The sequence below is a fragment of the Lissotriton helveticus genome, chromosome 3_1 (genome assembly GCF_964261635.1).
Source record: "Lissotriton helveticus chromosome 3_1, aLisHel1.1, whole genome shotgun sequence".
In the NCBI taxonomy this organism is placed as follows: Eukaryota; Metazoa; Chordata; class Amphibia; order Caudata; family Salamandridae; genus Lissotriton; species Lissotriton helveticus.
In genome coordinates, this window is record NC_136061.1 from 435249533 (window position 1) to 435268311 (window position 18779).

Consider the following 18779-nt stretch of genomic DNA (forward strand, 5'->3'; position numbering starts at 1 on the left):
GTACTGGCTATACCTCAGAAACGGGAAGTCGTTCCAGTTCAAGACCGTAAACGGGAACTACCAAAAATAATCGCAGACGTCTACACCTCTGTAAGTAGATATACCTTTCGTACTTGATCCGTTAAGCCACGCTTAAAACCTAAAAATTACACAAAGTGGCCGATTCCGATTCAGGAAAAAACACTCCGAATAGCCGTTCGGAGCGTTTTTCCCGTACGAATCGTACCCTGCAACGTCCCCCGTACGTACGACGAAGTACGATTCGAACCAGGAGCCGTACTCCGTACAAGTCGTACAGAGACCGTACGACTCTAATCTCCGTACGATTCTCCCTCAGAACCCGCTGTACGTGACATCTGTACGGTCCGCGGCTGGTTTTTTACGACCCAGCAAGTACGATACATGTCGGGTACGCACCGTAAGACCCTTTTTCTACGGGAGCTGAAAATAGCCGAAAAAGCAGAGTTTGCGCCAAAACAGGTACAGAACGCCCCCCCGGGTACGGTGCGTACCCCCCATGATCGCAGGGGTACGGTGCATACCCCTGCGATCAAGGGTTGTACGCATTGTTCCCCATGTACGCTGGGTGTACGCACCGTACCCCATGTACGATGGGTACACCCATCGTACATGGGGTACGGTGCGTACACCCAGCGTACATGGGGTACGGTGCGTACACCCAGCGTACATGGGGTATGGTGCGTACACCCAGCGTACATGGGGTAGGGTGCGTACACCCAGCATACATGGGGTACGGTGCGTACACCCAGCGTACATGGGGTACGGTGCGTACACCCAACGTACATGGGGTAGGGTGCGTACACCCAGCGTACATGGGGTACGGTGCGTACACCCAGCGTACATGGGTTACGGTGCGTATACCCAACGTACATGGGGTACGGTGCGTACACCCAGCGTACATGGGGTACGGTGCGTACACCCAGCGTACATGGGGTACGGTGTGTATGTGTTTGTGTGCTTTCCGTATGACTCGACCTTACCTGACGTGGACCGTACAAATCGCGTCCTCATACTCCGGTCCGGATTGTACTCGTCGGGTCGTACGGCATGTGTACGAGTCGTACGGCATGTGTACGAGTCGTACGGTTCACGGTTTCAGCCTTGCAACACGTACGGATCGCGACGATTCGGACGGATTCACGGAATACGGATCGTACTACGCGACTTGGACGGACGGGTATGATTCGTACGGAGAGGGCTCCGGGTACAAATCGTATGGACGTTTTTTTCCCCGAATCAGAATCGACCCCCAAGTGTTCTGTTAAGGAGAAATGTATAATGAAGGGAAGAAAAAACAAAAGACAAAAGATGGACTGGATCACCCTCTTCTCAGGAATCCAGCAGGCGTGATTACACCTTATTCAACCGCAACAAGATTTAAAAGCCTGAACAGTATCAGTGTTCTCACAGCCGCTCTTCACGTTCTGTTCAGGACACTGAAGGTAAAAGAACATTAAAGGGTGGAGCCGATCTGAATACAAAAGAAAAGAGAAGTACAGTAGGAAAAGTGAAGGAGAATGAGAGACAGATGTCAGTGTAACGTGGGAAGAGGAAGGATTGGACTCTAAGAACCCCAGTAAAAAAAAAGTGGCCTCACTTTCTAAAAAAATGCTGATCCAGCTAGGGGCTCTCCTGAGAAGCAGGACTTTGGTGAGAGCGCTTCTACACAGCAAAGCAGAAGTCATAATAGTACAACAGACATTTCAAAGATTTCTGGATGCAAATGCAACTGATGACTTCAGACACAGAGACTCCAGATCAATATTTAAGTATTCTTGAAAGGGTTCACAGCCTAAAAATACAAATTGTAGGGGATGTAACACATATATTCAAAGCATCCTTTTGGATCCACTATCTGATGATTATGACATCATCCTAGAAGATGACTGGCCTCCACTTTTCATTGGGAAGTACCCCGGGGAGAGGAAGTCATAAGGGTAGCCTTCTCTCCCATAGTACCTGAAGATGTCATTGAAATGTATGCCAGTGAATGGGCCGTGAGACAAGCGTCAGCATTTTATAGAAACCAAGTGAGGTGGGACGAAAACTCTAGTCCACATATTATTCACCTACACGGTGAACTACAAGCACAATACTCTTTAAAACAAGAAGCTAAATGTGGTATTAAAGCAGTATTAGATCAATTGCAGTTTCAATGCATCATAGAACCTTGTCTCTCACCCATGAACACACCCCTTTTCCCCATCTCTAAGCCAGGGCAGCTGACTTCGGAGCACAGGGTTTACGGTTTGATCCCCAGCTCCGTTGGCAGCTCAGCTCAGCACCATGTGACTCTGGGCAATAGCTCACTTAATTTCCATGACAGCCCCCAGAGCCTTGAGACCCGTAAGGGTGAGTAGTTCGCGCTTTACAAATACGGATTTACATTTACACTGGCTACTGTCCAACATAATTCAATGGTCTACTATGAAATTCCACCTGAATTACATTGAGGGGACGTCATTTGAACTAGTACCAATTCAAGAGTCCTTAGAGACTAACGTTCCTAAAATTAACTATGGATATTTCTCAGAAGATTTTTCAACCCCTTGCACATTTACTCATTGCGAGAGACTGCTTCGCGCTTGTCAAAGGTTTCATGACAAGTATATGATTCCTCCGTGGTCCTATGCATGGATCGATTTAGGAACTTTTCTCCTCCTCATGTGGTTGTCAACAATATTTGTTGTTCTGCTACTACTCAACTGACATTTTGTCCCTGCAAGAACAATTGCATCCCCTGTGGTTTGTGAACTACAGCCTCACTCTTTCGTCCAACAAAATCCGAAGAGGTTTCTACGCTGCCAGCATTACAGCCTATCCTGTGCACGGTGGCATAGCCTGGGAAAAAGTTCCATATCAAATTATGGGGCCTACTGAGACATTGCAATTGTCTTATGTGATAAAGGTGTCAATGCATGTTGTTTTAGTACCCTGTTCTTTTTCAGATGATTGGGACATTGAAACAGTTAAAAGAATGACGTCTGATTTGCAGTCATATGCTAATAATGAATATCCGTATTTGAATTCAGCAAACTACAATGAAATGTATCGCTATCATCACTATGCACATTATTTCATACATAGGACTAGCTATCCTGGAGGAATACACAATTACACACAATGGAAGCATTGTGAGGCTCTGCCTCCTGAGAGCCATTCTGATTTCTTAAAGAAATTCCCTTACTTTCAGAGTGTTGACAGGTCACACCCTTCAGCCTTTTATTTTAAAGAGAAGACTAAGCAGCTTCTGAAAAATCTAATCAATACCAACAAGCTGGTTTACTGCACCGCATTCACACCTGTCTGATCAAGGACATGAGTATTGGAAAGCAAATTTTAGTGAAAAAAGTATTTGTGGAACCAAACTCTGGCAGATTCAAGGTAAAGAAGCCTTATTTCAAGCCTGTATAATACCAAAAGAATGTATCTTTCTAAACAAAACTATCCAGCAAGCTACTTGACTGCGATTAGGAACAATAAAGGATTTAAAGACACCTTCTATTCCAAAAGTCAATCTTTGGTTAATAATTGGCAAGTTTTAATAAATATGTCTGAATCAGATATAAATGATATGATACAGAATGGAACCTATAATACAGCACATTTCAGTTGAAGGTTTGACCCAAACGTAATCGTCTTGATCCACATTACAATTCAAAAACACCTGTAGCACTACCCACATACAGTGTAAGCAAGTTATGCCAACAAACACTCTAGTCTCTCAGCTGTGAAGGAACACTTCTCCTTTAAATAAAACATGTTTTTTTCTGACTTTCTTTTTGGACCACATCCTCTAAGAAATAGAAGATTCCTTGCTACAGAAATATATGCCATTTACAATGAATTCAATAAATGTTTTGAAAAAGGAGCTGCAGAAATAATTAGGCAAATAGATCAGTAAAACATAAAGACCATTTTTAAATTTATCAACAATGGAATGTACACACGTTCTAAAAGAGTGCACTCATTGAATCACATTTTTTCCTCAGCCTTAGACCTCATGAAAGGAGATCTGAAATTGTTACAACTCAGGCAGGCTCAGTTAAGAGCTCAGTTAAGAGACATTACAAACACTTAAATCAGGTTCCGTGCCTTGCCGACCTCTTAATGAAACATCCTTATTCGAACCATTTAATTTGACACTCGCTCAAAGAACAATGGCCAAGAAAGAATCCACATACACTTTATTAAATATATAACAAGTTGAAGATGAACCATTTACAGTCAATGACCCCCACCTATCACCTGGTTAGTATATGGAATTATTTCCTTATCCAAAACAACCTTTCATTTTAACTATTGTCAAAAATATAAATCTGTTGTTTGGTTTGAAACAATGCATAATTCACAACTTTCATTCATGGAAATTTCCTTTTTCCCACTTCTGTTTAAATGAAGGAGAATGAATGACCCAGTATATGCAGCAAATTGTAGAAATCTTCTTGCACACTCCGCTCTGTGTGAAACCATATATTTGCAAGAACTGTGTAGAGCTTTGATGCGAGTGTTCCTAATTCCCATACATCATGAACTCTTACTTACATAACAGCTTTTTCTTGTTAACAAATGTTACTTGCTGTGGGTTGGAACCTAACCATCTGTACCTGATAATGGTTTCAGAAACAATACAGTGTTGTGGAAGTACTTTGTATCCTTCGCCTAGAAATGTTTTTAGGATCATTCCTTGGCCTAGCATAACCATTAAGTCTGTGCATTTTGGCGACTTGTACTATTGTCTGTTCTCCAACAAAAAGAAGTCCCTGTTACTTCAGCGGTTGAAGCTTATAATCTGCAGACAGCCAGGACTGCTTCAGAAATTCAGCGTCTGTTACACACATAATACCCAATACATTTTGCATATATTGTGAAAACAATATTTAATTCAACTGTAACAACTGGTGTTGTGCATCTTTTTAAGAACCTTGGATCTGATCTAGTAACTGGATTTAGAGCAGTATTTGGACTCCAGCCTTTTATGGGGTATGTCCGATCATAATACTGCTAATTGGCTGTATCATCTTTCTCCTGTTCCGCCAAGGCATTCAACAACATGGAATACCCATATCCAACTATACAAAGTTGCAGAGAGTCTCTAGCACGCTTCATGGCACATACTTTGCTATCTGAACTCAGCGAGCCCTAAATGCTCATCTTTCGCAAACTGAATGCTACACAAGTAAAACCTGTGTTATGGTGTCTAACTGATATCTTCTTGGATGTACATCTGGAGCAGCCCGCTAGCTTATCTTGATAAGGAAAAGATCCTGCCACCTCCATATGAGCACTAGAAACAATGTTGAATAATGCACCTGTCCCTTCTACAGGATGCCACCTATGACAGAGCAGTATCACCAGTGGCACCTTTGTACGCAGCTCTTGACGTTTGGCTTTACTCATTTTTAGTCTTCGAGCCCCCTGGAGAGGTTCCACAACCTCTCCAGGGGGCTCGAAGAGTTTGTCTACACATTACCCAAATTCCTATTGGTTAGACATGCCCCTATGATGTCACATTTAAGACGTACAAGCAGGGACTGACATGAAGTGCCTTAGGTCCAACTCGTTCTTATGTACCCCTTAACTCCGTCTTGGTTCATGGAAACCGCCATGTTCCGTAACTTAGGCAATGAATGCTGCCATATTTCTATAGGGGGGTTGCCCATCACAGGAAACACATTCTTCATGCCTCCACTAAGCATGAGCGCAAAATCCGCTCCGATCGCGGATTTTGCGGATTTTCGGCAAATCCGCGATCCGCGAACTCTCGCGGATTTGCCGAAAATCCGCAATCCGCGATCGGAGCGGATTTTGCGGTCAAAAGTTCAAGCGCGCCTAATTAACGATGGCGCCTGCAAGCTGCCAGCGCCCATCCTGCAATAGTTACTTAATTAGCTTCAACAGGAAGCTCTAACAGATAAGATACAGCAGGGGCTCGAGCGCCTGCTTTATTTTAGCAGTTGGAGCTTCCTGTTGAAGCTAATTAAGTAACTTTTGCAGGATGGCGCTGGCAGCTTGCCGGCGCCATCGTAAATTACTTCAACAGTGGTGTCTTCTTGAATAAATATGAAGGGCAGGGTTCATTCGGGCACGACGGTCCTGGCACAATTAAATAATTAATCTGCTGCTCTGATCGGTCTCTGACCTTTTATACACACAAGAGGCATGCTCGCATGGACGCCCCGTCCGTTTGGCCCCGCCCACACACTCGAGGTGTGCACCGTCTTCCCGCCATTTACCCACTATGATGGACATTTCACTCAAGGGACCCCTGCGCACTTCGGCGCGATTGCATAGTGACACACACTTGGTCGCTGGAACTAGTTGAAGCGCAAATGCAGTGACTCATTCAGCAGCCCAAAAAAAAACGTGAGCGTTGGGAGGCTGGGCATCTTTGACTTTTACGAGCGCAACCCCTGTGCTGTTCCTGTGACCAGGGGCTTCTGTCTCTTAATCTGCTGCTCTGATCGGTCTCTGACCTTTTAGACACACAAGAGGCATGTGCGCTCGCGTGGAAGCCCCGTCCGTTTGGCCCCGCCCACACGCTCGAGGAAGCCCCGCCCCCAAATCCGCAAATCCGCTGAATCCGCTGATTTTGCGGATCCACGATCCGTGAATCCGCTGAATCCGCGAATCGTGGATCCGCAAAATCCGCCCATGCTTAGCCTCCACTAATAAAGACAGACTTTGTTGTCAACCAGATATACAGTGCGTCTCTTCTTCCTAAGAAACTCTAGACTGCAAGTTGCTCTGCCTTTCATGTTCTCATAGTAGAGTGCATTGAAGTAAGCGTTAGGGTGTTAGATTCGAGATAACATTTTAACAATGCTGGAAATGTTCATTTTGTTCCCGTTATTTATAATGTGTCTTGTTGCTGTTTTTATAATATTCTGTGTAGCTGTTTTAGATGTATTGCGAAACAGATTGTTCCTGTAATAATAAATGCTTTTAACTTAGTAGTGTTCATTCTTCTTAGAACAGTGGGTGTGTGAAACTGTGAATAACGGAAAAAGGTTAGTTGCTGTATTGACAGTGCCCATGCTCCCTCTATGGAATTGTTAGTAACCCAAAAGCACTACTTCTATGTCAAATACACATTGAAAAGTATCTTGCGGGCTGCAAAAACATGTCTTTCATATTCATTGCTGGTGCATTGAACTAAGTTCACCCTTGTCCCCGTGGGTGGGAAAGCACACCTTGTAGAGTAACGCCAAAGTTGTAACATACACAGCAGGACATGTAGTACAAAAGGGGACTTGAATATTGGTGACAACATGCAGCAGGGGATTTAAGAATGGGAACATGTAAATATGGAGTTTTTTTTGGTACAACAGATAGTGTAACCAAAATCTGGATCTGTTAAAATACTGTGACCAGTCCATTACAAATGGCCTTCAGTGGATGTTGACCTCTGGGAGCGTAACAGAGAACACAGTTCTATGGTTAACTTGTGAAAAAACAGACAGGGGCTTATTTACAAACCCCTTGCGCCACCCGTACATCACTTTTCCCATGTTAAAAATGACGCCAAAGTGGCCCAAGGGGCTTGTAAATAAGCTCCTCAGTCTATAAAATGGGCTTTGGTGTGGGAATCCTACCTTAGTATTAACCAATATTTCAGTCCTGTTGGGTTTGCCATTCTCCTAGCTACTAACACTTTATAAGTTAGTTTGTGAGCAGGCTTGGGTACCAGTTCATATGTTGCTCACAAATTATTCGAATCGCTATTTTTTGTCATTTGCAAATGCAAAAGCCTCTTTTGGTGGGTACGAAAGGCAATTTGGCCAGTTCAAATGGTTATTCCTTCCTTTAGGAAACCTATATTTTTGCGATTTCAAATAAGGATTCAAAAATAGGGATTTCCAAATTGTGAATCGCAATTTGTATGTATGAAGCATTTCCTAATTGCAACTATTCGCAAAATGCAGTTTAGCAAATGTAATTACCACCAAATAAAAATCAAGTGTTAAAAAGGTGCAATCGATATAAATTGGCCCAAAAGGCATCAGGCCCTTTCGCAATGGCAGCTTTGGATGTTCTGGCAAGGAGGATGAAGATTTTGACACGTATGCACAAAAGGAGACAGGAGAGGATTTTTAGGTTTTGGGTAACCCTGTATGATCAAAGTGAGGAGGAAATGTTTGAGAAATAACAGCCTCAGTAGTCAAGTCATTTTGGATTTAATTGCTGATTTACATCCACAACTACAGACCCCCACAGACAGAAGCAATGCCATTCCACTGCACGTGCAGGTACTTTGTTGCCTACATTTTTACATGTTTGGAAGTTACCGGGGAATATTAGCAGTAGATGTCCCAAAGTGCATAGATACATTTTTCTCTAGGTTTTGATATTACATTGTGCAAAATTAATGCTTATATACATTTTCCTGCATCTCAGTAGACCTTACAAGATACCAATCTGTTATTTTATCGTGTGGCATATTTTCCTTATGTCATTGGATGTGTTGATGGTACACATATTGCTATCTGTCCACCATCAGCAAATGAATTTATCTATAGAAACCACAAAAATAGTCACTTTCTCTATATACATGTTGAGTATGATGCCTCCAGTATAATGGCAGACCCTATAACAATATGACCCAGCACTCCAAATTGTTCAATGCATTGTATACAAAAATGTGATTCATTCAGCAGGTCTTGTACCAAATTTCTTCATTCAAAATGTCTTCGCCATAATAAAAAATGATGGAAGCCGAAGCATTTCATCCCATCGGACTCCTTCAGGACTACAAATAATATACATAAGTATATATTATATTTACAACTTTATTTACAATGTAAATAAAAGTGCTCAAAACAGAGGGGATTTAGTAAAATATATATAATGTTTCCATCATTTCACGTTGTTCAACATTCTTTTAAACCAGTCAGAGTTTTTAAAAAAAATATATATACATATATTGTCATATGATTTGAGAAAATACAATAATCAATAATCTGTATAGATTTACAATTGTATCGATACCTGCTGAAAACAAGACCTCTAGATAGTATGAAATGCCTTTTAAATGCTAGATAATGAAACCTTTATTCACTTGTATTCTCCTAAAGGGATGGAGCGTTGATGCTCAGTATGAGCTTCTACAATTTCACAAATACATCACAGTTTTTTTTGTGAAAGGATACCCACTTTTTGTATCAAAACATGAATGGATCTTACCAAAAAGCAATATGATAACTTTTTTTGATGTTATCAATAATGTATAAACCACTTTTCATCGACTTGTTAGTCATGTATAGTCCTTTCCCGTTGGATAAATATCAGTGTCTGCCTGATCAGAAATGAAATAAAAATATAGAAGTAGCCATAAATCTTAGGTCAGTACAAAATGTAGATTCCTATTGTATTGTAAAAATAATCCAATAGGACATACTTTATCTAGTCAAAAAACTCCTCAAAGGTGAATCACGTAATTTCAATGGTCTCCAGTTTGTTTACAGGACATACGCCAAAGTACGGCATTGGGTGTTAGCCCATCAGAATCTGCAATTAAATAAAGATCCTTCAGACTCAAGAAAAACATTATATAAAGCTTAGTGTAAATTCCATGTAGCACAAATGAAATTATATACCTATGAATAAAGTAACCTCAATCTCTACTGGTGCCCATATTGATGGTCAAATTAATAACATCGTTTTTAGGTCTTAAAGGTGCAGTGTGATTTTTGTTCATAACGTTAAAAAAGGAAACCTTATTTTGATATAAGACGATCAAAAAGACAAAGACAAGAGTCAGCACCATGTAGCAAAAGGCGACACCAGTGTTTGCTATCTTAATGAGCCATTGATGTTGCAAGCGGACAGGTAACAGATGAGAAGCCTCTTTCGTTACATCCAGCACACAAACGTGGACCTTCCAAATATTTATTATATAAGCTTGATTTAATTGCTTATTTCTTGGTCCAAAAGAACCGCGGCCAATAATTAATGTTATAGGCATATATTCCTCCCATTATAAACAGAGTGAAAGGCTTGCATCTATTTTTCTTTCCTCTGTATAGAGCGAAATTCTTAAAGCCCAAGGTGAAGAGATCTAGAAATGAGTAGGCACCCTTGCAAAGACTGACAGAGTATAAGGCCCGCATCCAGTATTCCATCCCTCAGTACTATGGTGACCGAAACTTACTTGTAAATGAATGAAAAGCCGCTTGCGCTGTATGACCAGATCGTCTCATGGTGGTGTCCAAATAGTGGCGTTTAAATAGCCCGCTGCCTGTATCACCTGAGTTGAGTTATTGTGTACGCCCCTAAGCACGCCGTTTACGCAGCCGCCATCTTGTAAAGATTACAGAGATCATTTAGACAATGGACACGCCCAATTTGGGTAATTTCTCAACTGTGCTCACTGCATATATTTATTACTTTGACTTGAGCATGTATGAATACTTATTAAATCTTCGGTAACTCGAAAAGAATACATTAAAGGCATTTGTATTTTATGAAAGGATTTTACGGTCGCCACCTTAATTGGTCTGTAAATCCCAAAAATTAAAATTATTTTAAAACCCGTAGTTCACAAGTCACCTGACCCAGAATAAAATAAATAAATGGTCTAATGTGCATGTTTTTGTATATATTTATGATTCAATCCTTCGGTAAAATGCAGGAAAACAAAACCACATCTATATGTTTTTAAAGGGTGGCCGCCATTTTAGACTGTCAATTAATACACTAAAGTTCTATTCACTAAATAGAAGACCATGGAGTGATCAAGCCTACATATCTATTGTAAAAATAAAAACTACAAATTAAATGAAAAAAATGTTTCTTTGCAGTAATGACCTCATTGTGGTGTTAAAAAGTGGAGCCTGAAGAATATTTAATTGAGTTTTGAGTGTATAAGGTCTTGTTAAAGGAATTCATACTTTGTGATGGAACTATACATTTAGCAAACTTGCTGCAATGTGCGAATAAACATGTTTTTATGCATAGATCTATATGCCTCCATGGTTTACTTCACAGAGCCGAAAGATTTGGAGAATCAGCCAGTTTTGACGTGTATATGACTAGCAACAAAGTTTAATTTTTTTACTACACTTCATGCAGCTTTATCCTTACACATGGTTTACAGAAAATGGTATAATTCATTATTAATGTTCAGGCCCATGGAGATTGTTCTAAGGCGGCAAATCCAACCCGCTTCTGCTTATCGCAGTACCCTTTCCCTGTCACCACCCCTCTCCTGAGCCTACACATTCTCAATTGCATCAAACCAAATTCTTGATTCTTTTGGATGCGATTTGTGTATGTGTGTAGCCACTGGATACCTATAATCATTATTTTTCTCGTGTCTCACATGCTCCTGAATTCTAATTTTGAGGCTGCGAGTGCTGTTCCCTACATAGATTTTTTTACAAGAGCAGCCTGATAGGAACATTGTATATATTTTAATAAATCACCTCTGTTGTGTTTTGAGCACTTTTATTAACATTGTAAATAAAGTTGTAAATATAATATATACCTATATATATTAATTTGTAGCCCTGAAGAAGTCCAATGGGACGAAACACATTGGTTACGGTCGTTTTTTATTATGGAGAAGAAATTTTGAGTAAAGAAATTTGGAACAAGACCTGTTGAATTAATCAAATTTTTGTATACAATACATTAAACAATTTGTCTACTACATTATGGAGTGCTGGTTCATATTGTTATTGTGCTATTTTGGGGATATTGTATCCTAGGAGGTTTAAGGGTATTGAGCCTCAGGTCCTTTGCACCATGGGAGTTTAAACTACATATGACCTAATATAGCGATAAGTGCAGTCAAAATTGCCTCATACCCTTTTTCACGGTGTTTCTCATAATGACAGACCCTGTAGTCTAATTTCCATGCAGCACTCGTGATTCTTATATGTTTCACCTCAGTGGGATATGTAATAGGCTGCCTCGAGGTGATTTTGGTGATGCCTTTTTACTTGGTAAGCCTAGAGAAAATGTGTAACACACATTATCAAACAAAGTAATAACCCATACTAATGTAAGCTTATTTGCCTTTGCAGGGGACAGTACATATGCACTGGGACCTTGGAGCTTAACACCATATTTGAACCCAAGCACACGGAGTGAGCAGAGGTACAAAAGTGCTCACAAAATCACACTCTCCTTTTTAGAGCGGACCTTTGGGGTACTAAAATCACACTCCAGGTGTCTGCACAAGAGTGGTGGAGCTCTACAGTACTGTCTGGGCACATTTTGGAAAATCATAGCTACATGTGCAAAGTTGCATAATCTTGCCACAATGTGAAAATAAAACGGATTCTAAACCTGAGGAAGCAATACTACAAGAACAACCTCAATAGGATGGTTCAGCTGCTGCTGAGGGTAGAGCTGGTTGTTCTGAGTTCCCAAACAATTATTTTTCATGATAATGAAATTACAGGAAGGTATATATATCGAGTAATACATGTTTGTGATGCTTTTGCACTGTAAAAATCATTGCATTACAGAATCATATTAGTCACATATTGCTCTTGAAAAACACACCCAATTTTTGACCACTGGTACTTATTTTGTTGACAAAAGGTAACTTACAGATTGACGACTGGCAAGAAGACTGAGGATACTTGCTCAGGAGACCTTACCTTCTTTACGCTACGGGGAACCCCAGCGATTATATATTAATCAAAAAGGATTTTTTCTGATAAGATCCAACTGCATCTATTTATCAAGAAAGAATCACTCGCGGTTGATATGGGATGGGTGTTCGCGCATCGCTCTCGGCAAGCTGACGCTTCCCTGGTATGACGGCGGTATCGCACTCCCGGATATTAGGCTATACTATTGGGCCTCTCAGCTGAGAGTGATTAATCATGGCATGTACGGTCCTGCGTTAAATCCTGCGTTTAAGATGGCTAAGTGGCTGCTACCGGGTGGAGATTATAACAGGGCGCTTTATTCTAAATCTGCTGGAGGGAAACTTTCAAGACCCACTAAGATAGCGGTGCGAGTGTGGCAATGTGCGAACGCGGCAATGGGATGGAGGGATCGACTGACCCGGGCGACTCCGCTCTATGCGTCTGAAAGACTGGGCAGCCTGTGGAAGACGAAAGTTTTTGAGAAGTGGGATATGATCGGTATTTGCAGGGTGAGTGATCTCTGGGCCAAGGGTAGGATTAAGACCTTTGAGGAGTTGAAGGTAGAATATGAGCTGAGTGACAAGGAATTCTTCCGTTATGTACAGATTCGCCAGGCGTTAAGTTCGGTTTTTCCTGAAGGTATTGTTATCCCGGAATCATCCCCACTCGAAGATCGGGTGCTTGACGGATATGTTCCCGACAGCACTATTTCTTTGATATATAAGAAATTGATTAACGATCGAGTTGACCTGCTGGCGCAACTCAGAGAGGTCTGGACCAGTGACGGTCTAGAGTTGGATGACGAGGACTGGCAATAGGCGATATCCTCACCTAAGGAGGTCGCGATTCCGGCCCGTCTCCGACTCGTACAGCTTAAGATCCTGCATCGGATTTATGTGACCGGCCGTCGCCGGATTCGTATGGGTTATTCTGTGGATGGGTTGTGTAAGCGTGGATGCAGTTTAATTGGTACTTTCCTCCACATAATTTGGGAGTGTCCGGAAGTAGTAGTGTTTTGGAATCGTGTGCATGCTGTGATGGAGGAGGTCACGGGTGTTGCACTGTTGCCTGAAGCCGGGCGTTGTTTGTTGAATGTTTGGGATCCGACTGATTATGATGTGGCGCAGACTCAGTGGGCGACCCTTGGGAATATGGTCGCTAAGAGAGATATTGCGCAGTTGTGGGGTTCCCAGGGACCACCCACGGTCTTGGCATGGAAGGAAAACATGGACTGGTGTATGTTTAGAGAGAAGACGGTGTATGTGGCACGCGGCAGACCTAAGAAGTGGGTTAAAATCTGGGGCCAATGGAACTCCTACCGGGGTGATATATGTACACCTCCCCTCGCGGATATTCCGGATGTTCCTCTTTCCCCCTGACCCGACATTCCTAGTGTTGTTTAAGCCTCAATGTATTATGACTCTGATTTCCCCCCTGCCCCCCCTCGCACTGATGATTTGTATTAAATTGTAATGCACTTTCCTTCCTCCTTGAACGCATATCCAGCTGTACTGCCTTTTATTGCCTTGTTTGTTTATGTTTTATTGATAATAAAAAGAGTGTAAAAAAAAAAAAAAAAGAATCACTCCATTTTTGGAAATTCGTATCTCAACCGAAGAACCGATGCTATAATTTGGGTAATTGATAGCACGCTATGGGGGATTCACAGTACAAAATATAACTATTCTCCATCGGAAGGCCTGCTCCATTGGTATTGATACCAAGTCATATTTTAACCCTGATGTAGTCCTTTTACAGACGAAATGCGTTGGCTGGGCTGGTGCATGTATTCTTTCTTCTAATTGTGAAAATAAAAGCAACATAACTAAACATAACTGAATTCAAGAACTATCAAGACTCCCGTCTACATATGTTTTATTAATGCCATGATTTAAAAGATTATATAGTACTTGACATTTTAATTGCTTTAGTTATTGTATTGTTCGATACTATCTTTACTTAATTTGTTGATTGGTAGTGCACTGGGTCCCTGCTAACCATACCCCAGTACCAGTGTGATTTCCCTTCAAACTAAGCAAATGTTAAATTGTAACCCAGTTGGCAAGGAATAGAACTAGCACTCTTGTAAGTCCTTGATAAATGGTAACTCTGGTTCCCATGGAGTGGGTACTAAATAGGGTTTCTAAGGGCTGCAACATGCATTATGCCACCCTCAGGGACCCTCACACAAACTGCATGCAGACTGCCATTGCAGGATGCATGAAATGGCGCAAGCCATTCGGAAAACACGTCATGGCACTCCCACTTTGCGCCATGCCCACATACACTGCTTGTACTATATGTAAGTCACCCTTAGTGAAGGCCTTAGGGCCCTAAGGCAGGTTGTATTATATTACATGTGAGGGCACACTTGCATGAGCAGATGTGTCCCTGTAATGCCCAGTTCCATTGCTAGACATTGCAAGTGATCTGGAAGCCATCTTAAGGACATGTCCTAAGCACTGGTCATTACGAGTTACCCAGCTATATGATGCCTTCACTGAAAATAGTGGTGTTTGGTTTCTACCACATTGTCTTAATAAATCTATACTGATGCCAGTATCAGATTTAATATGACATGCACCCAAAGGGCACCTTAGATGTGCCCCTTGAAACTCTACTAGTCACATAGTGTGCTGGCTGACTGGTATCTTCCAACCTGCCACGACAAATGAGTTTCTGGCCCCATGCAAGCGAGAGCCCATGCTCTCAGAGGTCAAAAATAACACCTGCTTTGGCAGAAGGTGTTCACATCTCCTTCAGCAGGAGGGCTAGTGTTTTAGCATATCAAGGCCAGAGGCTTCCGAGCCTCTGCTGCCTTTGATATGCAACAACAGCTTTCCCCATACCTGGGGAACACCACCCCTAGCTCTGGGGCTCATTTGACTCTAGAGCAGGCCGGAAACTAAATAGTTAGTGGGTGTGTCACACTTAAAGGCTAGGCACAAACCTAGGGTAGGCCACCTGAAGTGGATAGTCGAAGAAGGGTTTCACCAACTCAGTTCTGGTGAAACTAGGGCTTCTGGGTTAAGATTATACTGACTCCTTGCAGGAAGTGGCCCCGCCCCCCTGCTCTCAAATACGCCACCCCACTCCCACCTCCCAGTTGCTCCTCACTCCCACATCCCCTTATATAGCAGCCGCTGCACTGTAGAGGGAGCGACCCCTGACCCTGCTTGCAGGTCAGGCGGCCCCCCACACCGCACAGCTCTGCCTGTGTGTGCCTGCCTTGAGCCAGCTGCTGCCGCCTCGTGAGTTCGCCGCCCCCCTCCGCTGGTAAAATTTTACTGTGACTTTTTTCCTTGTTTTGGCATTTTTCTCCTTACTGTACTGTGCCTCTTTATTTTTTACTGATCTCTGTTGCCCTGCATTGTTGACTGTTTAGTGCACCTGCCCCCTTTTGTCTACTGTATCTCGCCATCCCATTCCCATCCCGCCGCTGCATCCCTGCGGCCCCGTCCTCCCGCTCTCCTATTTGCCACCCCGCTCCCACCTCCCAGCTGCTCCTCCCTCCCACATCCCCTCATATGGCGGCCGCTGCGCAGCCGGGCGCAGAGGGCGCACCGCTGGTGCCCCGAAGGCGCGCCAAAGGCAAGCCCGTCTGCGCCCGTCCACGCCTGGACCGCGCCCAGCGCCAGAACCACTGGACCCCGAAGACACCACGACACCTGACTACACTACGACGCTACCATCCACGCACTCAACCCCAGACGAGAACACACCTGCTACCGGGCCACCCCGAAGCGCACCCAAGGGACCTTCACCTGCTGGAACTGCAGCTTTACCAGTATCCAACCCGCAAAACCACCAACCAACCAACCCAACAACCTGAGGTGCATCCTCCTCAACACTCACTCCGCCCGCAAACACGCCGTCAAAATCTGGGACCTCCTCGACTCACCTGCCCCAGACGTCGCCTTCCTAACGGAGACCTGGCTGACCCCCGCCTCAGCACCTGACATCGCCATAGCCCTCCCGGAAGGCTACAAAATCGCCCGTAGAGACCACACCAACGGAACAGAAGGTGGAATTGCCATCGTCCACAAGAACACCCTCAGCGTCTCGACTAGTACCGACGACACCCTCAGCACCACCGAACACCTGCACTTCCAGATTCACATCGACCCCAATACCACCGTCAGAGGAACACTCATCTACAGACCCCCTGGACCCAGACCACAGTACAGCGACTCCATCACCAACCTCATCAGCACCCACGCCCTCGCATCCACAGATTACATCCTCCTCGGGGACTAGAACTTCCACCTCGACAACAACAACGACGTCAACTCCACCACCCTGATCAACAACCTCGCCAACCTCGGACTCAGACAGCTTGTGACAACACCCACCCACGCCGCCAGTCACACGCTAGAACCCATTTTCTCCACTACCCCCACGTCTTCTTCAACCACACCACCAAACCCCACTGAACCGACCACCTCTGCGTCCACTTTACCTTCAGGAATCCCACCGTACTTCGCCGCACCCAACAGATGCCTCGTCGCTGCTGGGGAAAAGTCACCGAAGAGCATCTAGCTACCACCCTCGCCCAGAGCCCAACAGCCGACCCCACCGAACCCGACACCTCTGCCCTCAACCTCCGACAGTGGATCAACGACTGTGCCAACACGCTTGCCCCGCTCAAGACACCCTCCAACAGCAACACCAGCAAGAAAGCCACCTGGTTTACTGAAGATCTCCAGGCCTCCAAGCATACTTGCCAGAAACTGGAGAAGAACTGGCTCCGCGAAGGATCAGCAGACAGCCATAAGGCCCTCAAGAATGTCACCCGCAGACACCATCAACTCATCAGAACCGCCAAGAGGACTGCATTCAAGGACCGCCTGGATAACAACGCACACAACAGCAAAGAGCTCCTCAACAACGTGAAGGTACTTTCCAACCCCAGCTCCAACAACAACGACATCCCTGTGCGACTCACTGGCCACCTACTTCCACAGCAAGATCACAGACATCCACGACAGCTTCAACGCCACGACCGCCCCGCCAACCTCCGAGACCCCCACCTCCGCGATCACCTGCCGCCTGACCGCATGATCCAACGTCAACGACGATGACACCATCAAAATCATGAACTCTGTCCCCTCTGGATCCCCGTCTGAACCATGCCCACACCACGTCTTCAACAAAGCCAGCACAATCATCGCACCCCACCTCCGGAAAGTCATTAACACCTCCTTTGAGACAGCAACCTTCCAAGAGAGATGGAAGCACGCCGAGATCAACGCCCTACTCAAGAAACCCAAGGCGGACCCCAAGGACCTCAAGAAGTTCCGTCCCATCTTCCTGCTCCCGTTCCCGGCGAAGGTCATTGAGAAAATCGTCAACAAGTAACTGACCTGCTACCACGAGGACAACAACATCCTGGACCCATCCCAGTCCGGTTTCCACAGCAACCACAGCACCGAAACCGCCCTCATCGCAGCCACCAACGACATCAGGACCCTGATCGACAACGGAGAAACAGCAGCCCTCGTACTCATGGACCTGTCAGCCGCCTTTGACATGGTCTGCCACCAAACACTACGAACACGCCTACACGACGCCGGGATCCAAGAGAAGGCCCTGGACTGGACCACATCCTTCCACTCCGGCAGAACACAGAGCATCCACCTCTCCCCTTCAGCCCCACCGCCACCGAGATCATCTGCGGCGTACCCCAGGGCTCCTCCCTCAGCCCAACACTGTTCAACATATACTTGGCACCCCTCGCCTACGTTTCCCGCCAGCACAACCTCAACATCATCTCCTATGCCGACGACACCCAGCTGATCATCTCCCTCACCAAAGACCCTCACACCGCCAAAACCAACCTCCACGAAGGAATGAAGGCTGTCGCCGAATGGATGAGGAACAGCCGACTGAAGCTGAACTTGGACAAGACGGAGGTCCTCATCCTTGGCTCCACCCCTTCAGCATTGGACGACTCCTGGTGGCCGACATCGCTGGAAACAGCCCCACACCCACTGACCACGCACGCAACCTGGGGGTCATCCTCGACTCCACCCTCTCCATGACCAAACAGGTAAACGCCGTCTCCTCATCCTGCTTCAACACCCTACGAATGCTCCGTAGAATCTTCAGGTGGATCCCCACCGAAACGAGAAGAACAGTAACCCAGGCCCTCGTCTC